The sequence below is a fragment of the Macaca mulatta genome, chromosome 18 (assembly GCF_049350105.2).
Source record: "Macaca mulatta isolate MMU2019108-1 chromosome 18, T2T-MMU8v2.0, whole genome shotgun sequence".
In the NCBI taxonomy this organism is placed as follows: domain Eukaryota; kingdom Metazoa; phylum Chordata; class Mammalia; order Primates; family Cercopithecidae; genus Macaca; species Macaca mulatta.
The window spans coordinates 26,141,890-26,158,187 of record NC_133423.1 but is presented as its reverse complement, the minus strand read 5'-3'; the positions used below and the strand labels follow the sequence as shown (position 1 = coordinate 26,158,187).

General features: G+C 37.2%; 1 protein-coding gene across 2 annotated transcripts in view; it reads left to right on the top strand.

The window, feature by feature from the left end:
* The window catches only part of RAB27B (RAB27B, member RAS oncogene family), a 64,580-nt gene that overhangs the window by 11,319 nt on the left and 36,963 nt on the right, over nt 1-16,298 (top strand). Inside the window, exon 2 of one of the 2 annotated variants that reach the window (XM_077975057.1) lies at nt 8,561-8,660. The exons of the other annotated variant lie outside the window; for it this stretch is intronic. The gene's annotated coding sequence lies outside the window, so the exon portion shown is untranslated. The remainder of the gene's footprint in view (nt 1-8,560; nt 8,661-16,298) is intronic. 2 annotated transcript variants of the gene reach the window in all.

The following is a 16,298-nucleotide window of genomic DNA, read 5'->3' as shown; positions in this document are numbered from 1 at the left end:
AAGTCTAGGCTATTGTATAAGAAAATCAAAAGTTTAGTAATTTTGACTTTAATGGGAAGAGTTTTGCAAATTCTATTTTTTCTTACTACTGCTTTCTCTTTGGAATACGTTTTTACATATAACTTGTTAAGATTATAAGACCTTTGTGCTGTAAATATGCACAGCATGGAAAACATGAAAGAGAGTTAAAGTAAACAAACATTCTCCCATTGTAGCCATAGTCTTTCTGAGTCCAGTTTTAGGTAACACAATTACCAAAATCAGCCCAAGGAATGATTTCAAGGCACAACTGAACTAGGTGATGCAGGCAACAGTTAGGTCTTCTCCAAACCACAGGGTCCCAAGGACAAATAAATATAAGGGCAGAAAAGTAAAGGTTTTACTAAAGTCCTATTTCTTTGTCGTGATGTACTATCTAGCACCCCCAGATGCTGAGAGTATACCTCAAATCGAACACTAATTAAGAAAAGTCTAAGAAGTAGACTGAATGGTGAATATCTTTTTGCTTTTTTAGCAGCAAATATCACTTCATTACTCTGACTTTAAAATTACCCTGTACACATGGATCAGAAATGGATTTATACTAGAATTATAGGAGTGAATATTTTTATGAACTTTATTCCAGTGATGAGTTTCCAGAAGTACATTTACACTATAGCAATAATGTCTATACATAAGTCAATAACATTCTAAATAATAGTTGCTTTGTCATGACACCTTAGTAAGGAAGAATCAAAAGATGCTTTTTTGCAGACTTTGTGAAGAAATAATATAACTTCAGCTTCTCCTACTTAATTGGAAATAATGAAGCTTTTTATAAGGTCAAACATTTTCTATGGCTCCTAAAATTCTGTCTGGGCAAATAATGTTATGACTTGTCTATTTTATCATGAAGGTAAGATTGTCTTCTTGAGTATCCTTCATATTAATTGAGGGTAAAGTTCTTTCTTTGCAGTACAAATCATGGGTAAAATTAATCTTTCTTAGAACTTTATTTCAGAGCCCATCTTTCTCTCTTTTGATGTTTTTCTACAGTGCTTAGTGCCATTTTGCAGTCCCCAAGCTAGCAAATCAATGATTTGTTGGCCAGTCTTTCTGATAAATTAATTTCTGCTAAAGTAGTTATGGCTAAAAACAACTATAAATTACTGTTCCCAGTAAATATATTTGCTTGTTTACATGTAACAAAAGTTGTTTACATGTAACAAAAGTCCAAAGTCATGCCTAATGTTAGAGGCTCCAGGCTTAAAAATAGAGTTGTACGAGAAGAATTGCGGGGCAAAAATAACTTTATCAGTAAAATCTAATGTGACCATCTGGATGGCAGTGCTATGGCCTGGAATTTCTGGAGCAGCTACTACTTTAAATATTCCATTACACTGGCAGATTCAGGGTAAAATGAATAATAAATATTTAGCAAGTTAAATAAATGTTTTGATCCATAGTTCTGAAAATATGGTCACTATCCTCTCTTGTAGAAAGGACCTTTTGTCTTCCTCTGTAGAGTTTCTAAGTCCATCCTCAGGAAGGGAATTGCATAGAATTTGAGGCTTATTCACCAATACTATCAACAACACCTGACTGGGTATCTTTGACAATAAGTTATCAGTTTCCCACCTATTTAACATTTAAAAATACAGATAGCCGGCTGGGCACGGTGGCTCAGGCCTGTAATCCCAGCACTTTGGGAGGCCAAGGCAGGCGGATCATGAGGTTAGGAGTTTGAGACCAGCCTGGCCAACATGGTGAAACCCTGTCTCTACCAAAAACACAAAAATTAGCCGGACGTGGTGGTGCAAGCCTGTAATCCCAGCTATTCGGGTTGCTGAGGTGGGCAGATCATGAGGTCAGGAGATCAAGGCCAGCCTGGCCAACGTGGTGAAACCCTATCTCTACCAAAAATACAAAAATTAGCCAGTCGTGGTGGTGCAAGTCTGTAATCCCAGCTATTCGGGTTGCTGAGGTGGGCAGATCATGAGGTCAGGAGATCAAGGTCAGCCTGGCCAACATGGTGAAACCCTATCTCTACCAAAAATACAAAAATTAGCCAGTCGTGGTGGTGCACGCCTGTAATCCCAGCTATTCAGGTTGCTGAGGCAGGAGAATTGCTTGAACCCGGGAAGCAGAGGTTGCAGTGAGCCAAGATCACGCCATTGCACTCCAGTCTGGGCAACAGAGCAAGACTCCATCTCGAGATGGAGAGAGGTACAGATAGCCCTCCCCATTCATAGGTTCATTATCCATAGATTTAGCCAACTGCAGATCAAAAATATTTGGGGAAAAAATGAATGGTTGTATCTGTCCTAAATATGTACAGACATGTTTTTCCTTATTATTATTCCCTAAACAATATAGTATAACAACTCGTTACATAGCATTTACATTGCTTTAGGTATAAGTAATCTACAGATGATTTAAAATATATTGAAGGACATTATATGCCAATACTGTGCCATTTTATACAAGGATTTGGGCACCTGTGGATTTTGGTATTGACCGAGGGTCCTCGAACCAATCCCCCATGAGCACTGAGAAATACTGTATATGTAAGTAGATTGAGCTGGTGAATTGTCAGATGCTGTGGTCATTCTGCAGACTAAAGTATTAGTACCTGATCAACTAGCCTGAACATTTTTCCATTGAGAATGATGACATTATTTTCTAAGCCAAATTTAGCCAACTACCAGAATAAGAGATGGGCTTATAAATAACTGTAGGTTCGGCAAACAGGTCCACCGTTGCAAACTAAATGGCCAACCTCAAAGATACATGATAGCAAAAGATCTTTTGGTTGATTGCACCTTAATAATTTTAGAGTAATCATTAGTGCTATATTGCCTCCTCAGTCATTGGCTTCAGAAACAAGACACCAATATACTATTCAGTCCAATTTCCAGTCCTCCAGCCTAGAAAAATAGACTCATTACATAGAATAAAATGGCTCACAATTAAGGATTTAGACAATTGACAGGGATCACAGACAACAGCTTGACTCCTTAAAAACATACCTTATTGATTAAGGTAAATGGAGTCCAGTATCTGCCATATGAACATGTGTGTGTGACTGTGAAGGAATAAGTTAGGTCAAATGTCTAGTGACAGAAGACTACTATGTGAGAAATAGCTCTAAACTAAACTAATTCGTTCATCACAGGGAAATTTAGTCCTGGTTTTCTATCTGTACTTGGCTTATCTCCAAATGATAATTTCAAGTCAGAGAAATTTAGAAAACGAATGTGGAATTGGTTGCCCCACTTATTTGTAAGAAAAGATCTGTAAACAGTTTCTTGCTTATTCCAGCACAAGCAAAGTCTAGATCAGATAACTATTGATATTCTTGGAGAGAATTGATGCGTTTTTCTTTACAGAACTGCTAGAGGACTTAATGAACTGCACTGAAATAGCTTCCAGTCTTACTTCAAGGGCATACAGCTTTGAACTATTTTTCAGAAAAGACTTCTGTAAAGCTTTATGTGAAAAGAAAATTTCTTTTAATATTTTCAAGTAATTTTAGGTATAACTAGGTTTATCAGGACATTTTCAAGTCCATCAAAGTTTAGAAGATAATATCAAGAAAGATAAACAAGACAACCTTATATATTAATAGGATAGGTAAAAATCTTTTTCCCTTACATCAAAGCAAAAATCAAAACATTGACTAAAATAAATTTTAAGACACACCTTGCTGTTAGGTCTTATCTGTGTATTCTCAAGAGCTTATTTAAAAACATTCTTAGTCTGCAGGGCTGCTGCAACTAATTTCACCCTCCATCCCCTAGTTTCAGACAAAAGTATTTGTTGCAAGTTTCTTCAATTTATTCAATAATACTATTTTTTAATGAACAGGTAACATAAACTTCTATAACGTAAATCACTGTCTTTCAAATTCATTTGTACCATTGTCACTGGATATTGTGTCAGCAAGGAACATAACCTACATAGAATTTGTAGTAAAAATATCTCTGATTGTTGAAGTTCAAGAAAACACTATAATAAATTACAATAAATTAATGCCCTGTACAGTTGTTTTTTGTTAAAGCTTTGTGGTAATAACATACCTATAAGTTTAGATTTTCAATAAAGCTCATATTTTTTTTTTTTTTTTTTTAGCAGTGCTAACCTATTCTATATTAAGAAGATGCTTCTTTCTGACTCACTGCAAAGAGAATTTACACTTGAAGAGTCATTTTTAAGAGTGTCAGTAATATATCTGCACTCATCTCTGCTGTTTCCTCTCCTGATTCTCCAGGGACTAAGGGTGATACTAAACACATTCAACAATGAGCACGACACCTGCTGATCAATCAAAATAAACCACACTGGTGTGTTCCGGCTGCATATCAGCTGGGCCAAGGGTCTGATGTCAACCTATTATAAAAGAAAGCAGAGCAAACTGGCCTGTTTGGAAATCAGATGCATTCTAACTTTCAAGTCAATCTACTTGATCCTAACACTTTAACGTATCATAACAACATGAAGATTATTTCTATTCTTCTAAAATGGAAAATGTTAATATAAAGTCTTTTCTGAAATGTTTCTTCAAATTCTGTAAAATTTGGCCAAATAACAAGATCAAAACATTTAATGTTAAAAATCATGACTATTTGCGCAAGGTCCCTCCTACACTATAATCTGTATGTTGGTTACCCATCCTAACAGGTTTAGGACCACAATCCAAATGAAGGACAGGAAGGATAAGAGCCACAGAACTAGAAGAAAAACCATCTCATAACCCTGAGATGGCTGCAGGGAGGAGGAGAAGAGTGTCATATTAATCAGAGATAATGAGGGTGCCACTTCAAGAACTGAGCCAAGTTCATGAATAAAACACATCATATTGATATAGTTTTTCAATATATCAATATCTTCTGAGGGATGTAACTGTGGGAAGAGACAATGAATTAGCCAATCACCCTGACAAATGATTATGAGTTAAAATTTCTAAGGAGGTCTGTGATACAAATAATCCTAATAATTTTCACAAAATGGAAGATCTGTGAGGGTTAAAGTTGAAGACAGTCCCAGTACAGATAGAAAATTTACTCTTTCTTTCTTTTTTTTTTTTTTTTTTTTTTGATACAGAGTCTTTCTTTGTCACCCACTGAAGTGCAGTGGCACCATCTTGGCTCACTGCAACTTCCACCTCCCGGCTTCAAGTGATTCTCCTGCCTCAGCCTCCCAAGTAGCTGGGATTACAGGCATTAGCCACCACACCTGGGTAATTTTTGTATTTTTAGTAGAAATGGGGTTTTGCCCATGTTGGCCAGGCTGGTCTCAAACTCCTGACCTCAAATGATCTGCATACCTTGGTCTCCCAAAGCGCTGGGATTATAGGTGTGAGCCACTGTGCTCGGCCAAATTTAGATCTACTTCTTACATAATAGATCCCTGAGACACTGAGAATCTACTACGTTGCAGCATCCTAAATAAATGAGCTGATCTGCTTATTTTGTCCTACACATTTCACATGTTTATTTTCCAGCCTGCCTTTCTACCAGTTTTCACCGGTTGGGTGTCTTTATGTGGGTGTTGCTGTGAAAATGGAGGTATAGGGAGGGAGTTGGCTCTTTCAGGTTTAATAAGGTTTTTCATCATCAACACTAAAGGTTTTCTTTAGAATCTGATGCCTCAACTTTTACTAACAATTTGGCCAAAGCTCCTTATGCATTAGGCTACTATTAGCATCACAATGCCCACTCACATGGCCTGATGTGTTAGCCTAAGTGTAGGGTAAAAAATCTATTTGGGGCCTGTCGCAGTGGCTCATGCCTGTAATACCAGCACTTTGGGAGGCTGAGGTGGGAGGATCACCCGCGGTCAGGAGTTTGAGACCAGCCTGGTCAACATGGTGAAACCCCTTGTCTACTAAAAATACAAAAATTACGCGGGTGTGGTGGCTAATGCCTGTAATCCCAGCTACTCCGGAGACTGAGGCAGGGGAATCTCTTCAACCTCGGAGGCAGAGGTTGCAGTGAGCCAAGATCACGCCACTGCACTCCAGCCTGGGCGACAAGTGAGACTCCATCTCAAAAAAATAATAATAAAATGAAATAAAATAAAATAAAATCTATTTAGGAAGAAAGTAAGTCTCTCCGGATACTTCTAGCTAAGCAATAATGAATATAATAGAAGGGTCATTGCAATAGAAAAAAAAAAAAAAGAAAATTGTGAAATAGGTTAATGCTGTCTCCTTTTTAGCCTTACCTTGTTTTTCCTAGTCTGTTCCCAGGGCCCTGAGTCGCTGGTCAGAACCCCTGGCTGCCCCCTGGAATATGCTCGTTCTGTCTTTGCTCTAGCCTTTTGCATATTTCTACAAGGTTATCCAAGTATACTTTTCACCAGTTCCACTCCCACAGAACCCTCCTTTCTATTTGTTAACCTGCTCTTCTTATTGTTGTAAATATGCTAATTGGCCAAAATATAATAATATTAATTTTGAGATAACATACCATCAATCCTTGTGATTCAATAATCGTGTATTTGCAAATCTGCCTGCTTAATAACATTTATTTGTGACCCCAGAATCAATACCATGGTGCTTTTGTAGTTATTTGCAGGCATATACAGAGTGGTAAAAATTTGCATACAACTTGCATATTCTCAACTGAGGTCAAACAAGTTGGTGCTGTACATTCTTGTTTTAGCTCTCATATTGTAAACAAGTGTCCTTTTCATGATTTATTTAATGCCATATTTTTCACATTTTTGTCCTTTCAAGTGGCGGTTTCTCTGTTTAAAATATCCCCCATGGGCAGTGCTGAGGGACTGTCTAGTGCTCTTAAGGGCAAGCAGGCTGTATGTGCCTTAAGGAGAAGATACACAGATAAGTTTCGTTCAGGCATGAGTTATAGTGCTGTTGACCATGAGTTCAGTGTTAACGAATCAACTATATATTATATAAGATATCTTTAAATGAAAGCACATAGAAAATAATGTTCTATTTTGCTCAGTTGATGAAAATACTGTGGCCAGAGGCTCACAGGAGCCTAATCCCATTTCCTCTAATAGCAATGACTTGGTATTCACTAATTCAGTGTTTGTAGCAACTTTATAGAACGTATAACTCCTGTGAATAACAAGAATGAACTCTATCTCTTCCCATGAAATAATTTGCAATCATTTAGGAATAGAGATAAAAATTCAATCAAGTATGTAAAAGAAGAATAAAAAACAAGCAAGAACCAAGCCATGTAGTCTAGGAGTAGAGAGAGGTAAAGTAGTTGAACCAGAGAACCTTTGATACCTACCATATTTGAGCAAAAAACTGAACTCTGAGCTTCCAGGCAATAGAGGCAAAAAAGAAGGCAATGAATACCTTAAGCTTTTCTTTTCAGGCTAAAGCAAATATATCAGATATTTGGGAGAGACGCTTTTTTTTTTCTATTAGTAAATTCTAAGAGTAAGTTTATGTCACAAAGCACATAATGGCAACGTTTCCCATTGTACTTTTATAAATAAAGTAGAAATGGACTTCACATGACTTTTTTGTTTGTCTGTTTGTTTTGAGACAGAGTCTCCCTCTGTCATCCAGGCTGGAGTGCAGTGGTGTGATCTCAGCTCACTGCAACCTCCACCTCCTGGGTTCAAGCGATTCTCCTGCGTCAGTCTCCTGAGTAGCTGGGATTATAGGCGCCTGCTACCTTGCATGGCTAATTTTTGTATTTTTACTAGAGACAGGGTTTCACCATGTTGGCCAGGCTGATCTTGAACTCTTGATCTCAAGTGATCCGCCCGCCTCAGCCTCCCAAAGTACTGGGATTACAGGCGTGAGTCACTATGCCCAGCCATGACTGCTTTTTAAATGGACAATAATGAAGCTCAAGGCACTGATGCTATTTTCGTTGCCCTGTGAACGCATTCCTACAGGGATCTGAAGTTCTGCATGTTTCTGGGGCTCTGACATAAAATGCATTTCTACTGCACCTGTGAAATTATCCTAATGATAGGAATACCCAGCTCTCTGGTAAACTGGAAGGGGAGATATGTTTGAGTGAGCTGCTGTGTTGGTACCCCTAAAACCACTGTAAAAAGAAGACATCTGCATTGGCCTACAAATTGAAGAGTCAACATACGGCAGCCCAGAAAAATGAGAATAGTCTCCAACCCATAATAGACTACCCAATTAGGAATATGATGTTAATTAGAAGTCTTGTGTTAATTATGACATTAGATGTATCTGAAACTCCCTTCTCCAAGTCCTTGACTCTTTTAAATATCTATGCTCATTTTAATTTGTTAATTTGTCTTACTACTGATGCTAAAATTTTCTGATATTATGTGGAGAAACATACGAAATACGGGTTCAAATAGTGAGTAAAGAAATGTTCAGAAAAAAACAGGAGACTGAGTAAAACCTTATCAACTCATTTGAACCTCCCCATATATTTTCTGGATTGGCTGCTGATGTCCACATGTTTTAGCTTAATTTGTCCTGATTTTCCAAACATCGTTGTTAACACATTTGGGACTTGTTAAAAAAAAGAAAAAGAAAAAAAAAACTTCAGCCAAATTAAATTTAAAGGAGTTTAACTGAGCAATGATCAATTCATGAATCCCTTAGGCCCAGAATCACGCAGATTGGGACACTCCAGCGCAGCCACGTGGTGGAAGAAAATTTATGGACAGCAAAAGGAAAGTGATGTTCAGAAAACAGAAGTGAGGTACAGAAACAACTGGATTGGTTACAAGTTCTGCATTTGCCTTATTTGAACACGATTTGAACAGTTGGCTATATTTGATTGGCCAAACTCAGTGACTGGCACAGGTGTGGGCTATGGTCGGTTTACACCTCCATTTGTATAGTTCATGGTGTACAGAAAAACCTTTAGGCTGAACTTAAATATGTAAGGAGGCAACTTTAGGCTAAACTTGATTTAACAGACTCTTTAGGAATACATATTCTGGAAGAACGAATTTATGAAAATAATGTTTATGGCTGTCTCATAACTGCATAATCAACAATTTTTGCACTATAGAGTTTTTGTGTTAGGCCTTGGTCCTTTATATCATTAAAATTTAAATAGGAAAAATCATGGAATTTATTCATACATGGATATACATCTATTTCCCCAGACTATAGGTAAAGAACCATTTGGGTAAGAATTGGCTGCTGACCTGCAAGGAGAAAAATGAGAGCTTCAGTTTAAAACCATCATAGTTTATAAAAGATACAAACCATTCAGTTCCTCTATTTCTTAATATTTAGAAGAGTAAACAAAAATTTGATTCAATTAAATGTAACAAATACAATTAAATGGAGATGCAATTTGATTTATTGAAACTAACATAGTTTTAATGCAGATTAACTGTAGGCAGTACCTTACCAGAATGTAATGCATTCTGGAAAATATCTACTGACTTAAATACATAAAAACATTAAAAAATTTCATGGTATGGTGGAGAGAGGGGATAGGAGGGATGTCTGTTCCTAGGGAGCTAAAAGTAATGTAAACTCTTTAATTATTTGTTGCTTTGAGACATAATCTTTGATGACATAGATCTATCATGTTATACATATTCTTTCATTTTGTTCTTTCAAAAAAATTATCACTCTGATTAGAAATAAATAAGAAATAGAATATTCAGATAATGGCTCAAACACTGCAATACAAAGACAGCGATGGGGACAAATGGAGCCATCGCCAGGTCAGCAGCACATCTGGGATTTCATTTTAGAGATTGAGTCCTGAGCTGATTTTTTTAAAGCATGGATTTGGCATTGTAATACTGCCAGCTCAGAAATGTCAATGTAATGGGAGAAAATGCATGGGGAATTCAGGGCCTGCCTGAATCTCCATGTGCCCAGCCTTGGTACACTCAGGCTAGAGAGATCTGTGAAGGGCTGTTTCACCTAGTCACCACTCCCACCCGGACGTTGGTTGCAGATCCTGCCAACTATCCAGGGAGGCTGTGAATCTCTTTCCAACGGGATGCTAGCTTTTAGTCAACTGTTTTAAAAATTATTAACTTTAACGGCTCTTGAAAGATTAGCTTTCTATTGCCATTTCTAGATCTTTCCTCTCACTCCGCACCAGCACCTGCACTCTAAAGAAGGTAAATCGGCCGGGAGCGGTGGCTCATGCCTGTAATCCCAGCGCTTTGGGAGGCCGAGGAAGCGCGGATCACTTGAGGTCAGGAGCTCAAGACCGGACTGCCCAACTTCCTGAAACCCCTGTCTCTACTAAAAAATACAAAAATTAGCCGGGTGTGGTGGCATGTGCCTGTAATTCCAGGTACTCAGAAGGCTGTGGCGGGAGAAAATCTCTTGAACCCAGGAGGTGGAGGTTGCAGTGAGCTGAGATAGTGCCACTGCACTCCAGCCTGGGCGACAGAGCCAGACTCCGTCTCAAAACAAACAAAAAGAAAGTAAATCACTAGGGAATATATATAAATTATATGACAAGATAGACTTTAGAAAAAAGTTTTTGAAACCATTTACAAAAGGAAACTGATTAGACCCCTGACATACTCTTGTCTCCAATAAGCTGTGAAAATAATACTGCTTTCATCACTTAAGAGGCGTTAAGCTGTTCTCTGGTAAATATTTACTCATACCTTTAAAAGAAATAATTAGCTAAAGGTAGGCTCGAGTTAGAAACTTAATCTAACTAGTTAAATCCTCTGAAATTTGGCAAAATTCCTCTTCACACATAAACCACTTAATACAAAACCATGTTTTGTATTAAGACCCCCAAATGCAAAGGGCAATTAGCCAACTCCTAGATCATCTAATGTTATACCCTGTCCAAAAATAAACAAAGTGTGCTCTGGCACATTATAAAAATATCTTCCTGTCTAAAAAACACTTAACAGGGTTTGTCTAAGAAGCAGACTCCCAATTTTATTCTAAATATAATTATATTTGCATATATGTAATTTACAAACAACTTTCCTGGAACACAAGTATTACACAAAGTGAAGTATACTGTATATTTATTTAAAAGCAAACAAACTATATATAATATATATTTATATATTTTATATACATTTATATATGTATGTATTTTATATATATATATATAAATTTTTTTTTTTTTCCTTGAGACAGAGTCTCACTCCGTCACCCAGGCTGGAGTGCAATGGTGCGATCTCAGCTCACTGCAACCTCTGCCTCCCTGGTTCAAGCGATTTTCTTAGCCTCCCAAGTTGCTGGGACTGCAGGCGCATGCCACCATGCCTGGCTATGTTTTGTATGTTCAGTACAGACGGCGTTTCGCCATGTTGGTCAGGCTGGTCTCAAACTCCTGCCTCAAGTGATCCACCCATCCTAGGCTCCCAAAGTGTTGCGATTACAGGCGTGAGCCACAATGCCTGGCCTCAGAATACATTTTTTTTTTTTGCCAGTGTGTCACGTTTCATAGCTCAGTGACTGATGAAGGGACTTATTCAGTGCTTTTCCTTTTTGCATTGATATTTATGCCTAAAGACGAATTTTCTGACTCTTTAGGAATACATATTCCTAAAGAGAGTGTTGTGTTGTGTTGTATTTAAAAGCAAAGGGCTGTGGATTTTTACAGACCTTCAAACCTCAGGCTGCTACTCATTAGCTGTGTGGTCTTGGGCAAATTATTTACCCTTTCTGAGGTTAAGCCTTTTAATTTGCAAAACCTCTGAAGATTATTTTGAAGATTCAATGAACTAATATATGGAAGTGCAATGCAACAGGAGGTTGCTAATATTAATTTGAGTTATACTCTGGCAACTGAAAAAGTATTTGTTAATATTCTATAGATATCTGACTACACTGAGAAAATGAGTGTAATAGAACCAAATATTTAGGCAAACTTCTATTGGTTTTGTTTGCTAGGTGCATCACATGTATTATTCATTTTGTCTCCCTATATTGATTTTTAGATCCTGTTAGAAATTGTTTATCTTTCAACTTTATAATAGTGTTTGTTTTAAAAATATGTAATATGTTTATGTGATTCAAAATTCAAAAAGCACCAAAGTATACCGTAAAAAACGTCATTTTCCTCCTTGTCTCCTGTGGTAGTTTGTCTACCCAGAAGCAAACCTGCAAAATCTATCTTACGCATATAAAAACAATTAGGCACATATATAATTCTTTTCCCCCTTTTTGGCACAAGAATTAGCATACTATTTAGGGTTGCCAAATGAAATATGGGACATCAGTTAAGTGAGCAGTATTTGGGACATATTTACACTAAAAAATAAATTGGTGTTTCATCTGAAATTCAAATTAAACTGGGTGTCCTGAATTTTATTCGCTAAACATGGCATCAGTAAATTATTATCCACCCTATTCTGCATCCGGTTTGTCTGCTTTTTTTTTTCTTTTTTTCTGCATTAGATCGCCTAAAACGCTTTTAAAACTCCCTATGCCCAAGCTACACACTCCAGACCAATTTCATCAGAATCCCAAGAATCATTCTTGGGCAACAGTATTTTTTTCTGTGATTGTGTTTAATTGAGGAATAATTTACACAAAAAAGCACCCATTTTAAGCGTACCGTTCAATTCTTTCCACCTGTTTTTACTTAATACTCATTTTGGTGATCACACAAAAATCAATTTTTAAATTGTAAACCCTTTAGAGCACATTTTGTATTTTATGCTACTTTTGTTCATTGTATTTGAGCATTCTGTGTTTCAGAGAAACACAGGTTTACTAACAACAGAATTCTTCATTTCAGTTATTATTTAGGTTTAATGCACAAAATGAGAAATGTTATTAGTGAGTGTTTGCAGTTGCAACACTTGTAACAAAGAAATGCAAAGGTTGCGAAGAAATGGTTGCAGACAGTACTTAGTACCAAGAGATCATTTCCACCTACTCAAGATCTCCCCACTGGCTAAGTGGTATGCCAGGTGCTTCACATATACCGTATGACCCTACAAATCCCTACTTATACAAGAGGGATCTGAGGACCAGGTCAAAGAAATTGTTCAAGCCACATAGCTAATACTGTGAGGAGCTAGGATTCAAACCACATGTTTAACCCAAAATTCTTAGTAAGGATACTTCTCAATATGGCATAATTTTGAGATTCCACCTTTCTTCACACTATTCAGAAACTCCTATTTTTAATTTGGAAAATGATTCAGAACAGCTGTTTCCGTTTCTCAGCAGATGCTTATCTCAGCCAAAATGCCTTCTTGAGAGAACTAGTCAAGAGAAACCAAACAGGTCAAATTTCTTCAGGCTCAAGTTTCTTTGATCTCTATTAAAGCCTTTACAAGGTAGTTCTGGATTTTGTGTTTGTTGGTTCACATGCCTTGGATCACCTGAGCATGAAGGGCTTATTAAAAAAAAAAAGTTGAAAGGATATAATTATAAGCTGTGATTTCAGGGGAAAAGAAGTAGTGTCTTTTGCTAATGAACCTTATTGTTGCCCTCAAGTTGTGTGTATATCGTATCCATGCCTTGACATGCCACTAAAATGAAAGAATTGACTTAAAACACTAGGGGCAAATATCTTGTTCCTGCACATGCCAACTATCTTGTTTCTCTTCCTTTATGGATGTCTGTTTTGAAATTCAGGATGTAGAGACAGACCACAAAACCATTCTAGTTTCTGCAGCGGAGAACACAATATGAGTATCTGTTTCAAGGTCATTTCCTGATAATATTGTCTTCCAGTAAATTTGAGGCATAGGTTCAGGGAGGAGAGTAGGACTGAATTCTATTCCTGGCTTAGGTGTTTTCATCTGCCTCCATCTTTAAAGCAATTTTGAAAGTCTCTTGCATATAGTTGATGTTCAGTAAAGGTTGAATGAACTGTCTTGATGTTCTTTTTGAAAACTGAGGATATGCTGTGTTTTGAGTAACTTGGCAATGTGTCAGTGAGGGCACAATTATGAGTCAGAGACCATAGAACTGCAATGGGATCTTAAATTCTTTTAATTGTGGCAATCTCAATTCACCTAGAAGCATCTTTAGAAGAGCAACTGAACTTGAAATCTTAACATTCAGCAATAAGTAGATGAGAAAGAACTTTATAAAGTCTGAATTTCAGAGAGAACTTGATTCCTGGCAGTCTATGGCAAGTTGTGGACTTGTGCTCTCTCTCTCTCTCTATATATATATGTGTGTGTGTGTATATATATGTGTGTGTGTATGTGTATGTATATATAAAATCTTGAAACCACAATTTGATTGATTCGAGTAGTTTTGACTGGGTCTTGGCCCAGATTTCAAAAGATAATGCTGTGACAGCAACAATGAAATTGTAAGTATAGTTTTCTCTAAGTACTGTGAAAGAAGAGAAATGGAAACTAGGTTAACTACTTGATGTTTTGCTAATCCTGTTAATTGGTATGAAATTACTTGATTCTGTCTTTTTTGGAAGTATCACAATCATACATGATTTATATACAGTGGGTTTTTTTTATGGGTATTACTGTTAGTAATTCCCTTCATCTACTTTTGGATGGACTACCTGTTGTAAGCGCAGAATGATATATAGCTTTTGTTAGTTTATAAAATTCCCTTTTTTCCAGCCTAGACCTTTCATAATCTCACATCTAATGTTTTTTCACCTCACATTATCCTCTTTCTTCCACCCTCTTTCATTTGTATTTTTTTGTGTAGCTTTTTGCCTGTGGCTTCTTTTACATCTAGAATCCAGTAATGCCAATATGTATTTATAACTTCTAGATGAACAATTTGATATTCCTCCTTTACTCCCCACCATTTACTGCATCTTGTTTCAACATATAGCTTTAGTTTTGGGGATCAGTGAAAGTGCAGAATATTGTACATTCAATGAAATGCCACCAGTAAGGGGCAGAGAGGTTTCTCCCAGGTTAATTATTTACATTAGTCTTTAGAATCCTGAGTTCAACAAACGTGGGTTGAGACCAGTTAAAATACAGATATTTAGAAATTTTTGCAATATCTTTAGAGTCAGCCAGGAACAAAATTGTCAGAAAGGGAAGACAGGCGCTTGACTTCGGATCCTCCCACCCACCCACATACACACTTTTTCATTCTTAAGTGTCTCTCCATGTGCCTATTGACTTTATTCTAGTAAGCTTCTGGTTCTCCACTTTCCCATTTAGGATTTTCCTTGGTAGAAATATGTCCCATTCCAATGTTTTCTTTGTGTCTTTTCTATTAACCATTTAACAAATATGTTGTGCCTCTTTACTAGCTACTCTGCAGATCAATGAAAGGCTTAGTTTAGGTGGTTGTGGGAGTAATGAGATTAAACATAACCTTTACTTAAAAAATATGTAGAGATTAAAAAAATGATTAAGTGTGAAATTTCCTAGCCCACCATTTAGATCTCTATAATACAGGTTCTGAGAACTCAACATAGCTGAAATTAGTCTACAAGCAGACCTGCTTTCAGAGTCCAGTCCCTTACAGAACAATTAATTTATAAGCTGCTGAAGAATCAAGTCCAAAATAAAAATAATGGTACCATACGAGCTTCATCCTTTAGTTTACATATAATGTGAGTTATTTATATCCTTTAATGACAATGTTCTCTTGAATTTTCCTGAAACGCTAGCCATATTTATCTATTTAAAACAACAGTCCCCAACCTTTTGACAGCAGGGACTGGTTTCATGACTATTTTTTCACAGACTGGGGTAGGGGAGATGGTTTCGGGATGATTCAAATGCACCTTATTTCTATTATTATTACATTGTAATATATAATGAAATAATTATACAACTCACTATAATGTAGAATCAGTGGGAGCCCTGAGGTGTTTTCCTGCAACTAGACTGTCCCATCTGGGGGTGGTGGGAGATAGTGACAGATCATCAGGCATTAGATTCTCATAAGAAGCATGCAACCCAGATCCCTTGCATGCGCAGTTCACAATAGAATTCATGCTCCTGTGAGAATCTAATGCTGCTGTTGATATGACAGGAGGCGGAGCTTGGGTGGTAATGTGAGCCATGGGGAGTAGCTATAAATACAGATGAAGCTTTGCTTGCTCTCTGGCTGTTCACCTCCTGCTGTGCGGTCCAGTTCCTAATAGGCCACTGACCAGTAAGGGTCCATAGCATGAGGGTTGGGGACCCCTGATTTAACATGATTCTTGCCTTCATTTAAAGTACAAATTATTTGTATTATATAATATATATCATCAAAGGGTGATGTCCAAGGTGTTCTGTTGCTCCATTAGCAGCCTTGGATACAAGGTAGAAGTAAGCATTTGAGCCAATGATTCTCTTGAATGGAATTCCTCTTCAGGAGTCTTACCCTTCAGCACCTAAATAAGACCCGTTCCAGTATCTCATTAAAATCCCCAACACATATTTTTACCGAGCATGGTTCTGAAAACCACAGAAGCAAAAGTAGGTATTCAGTAATTTGC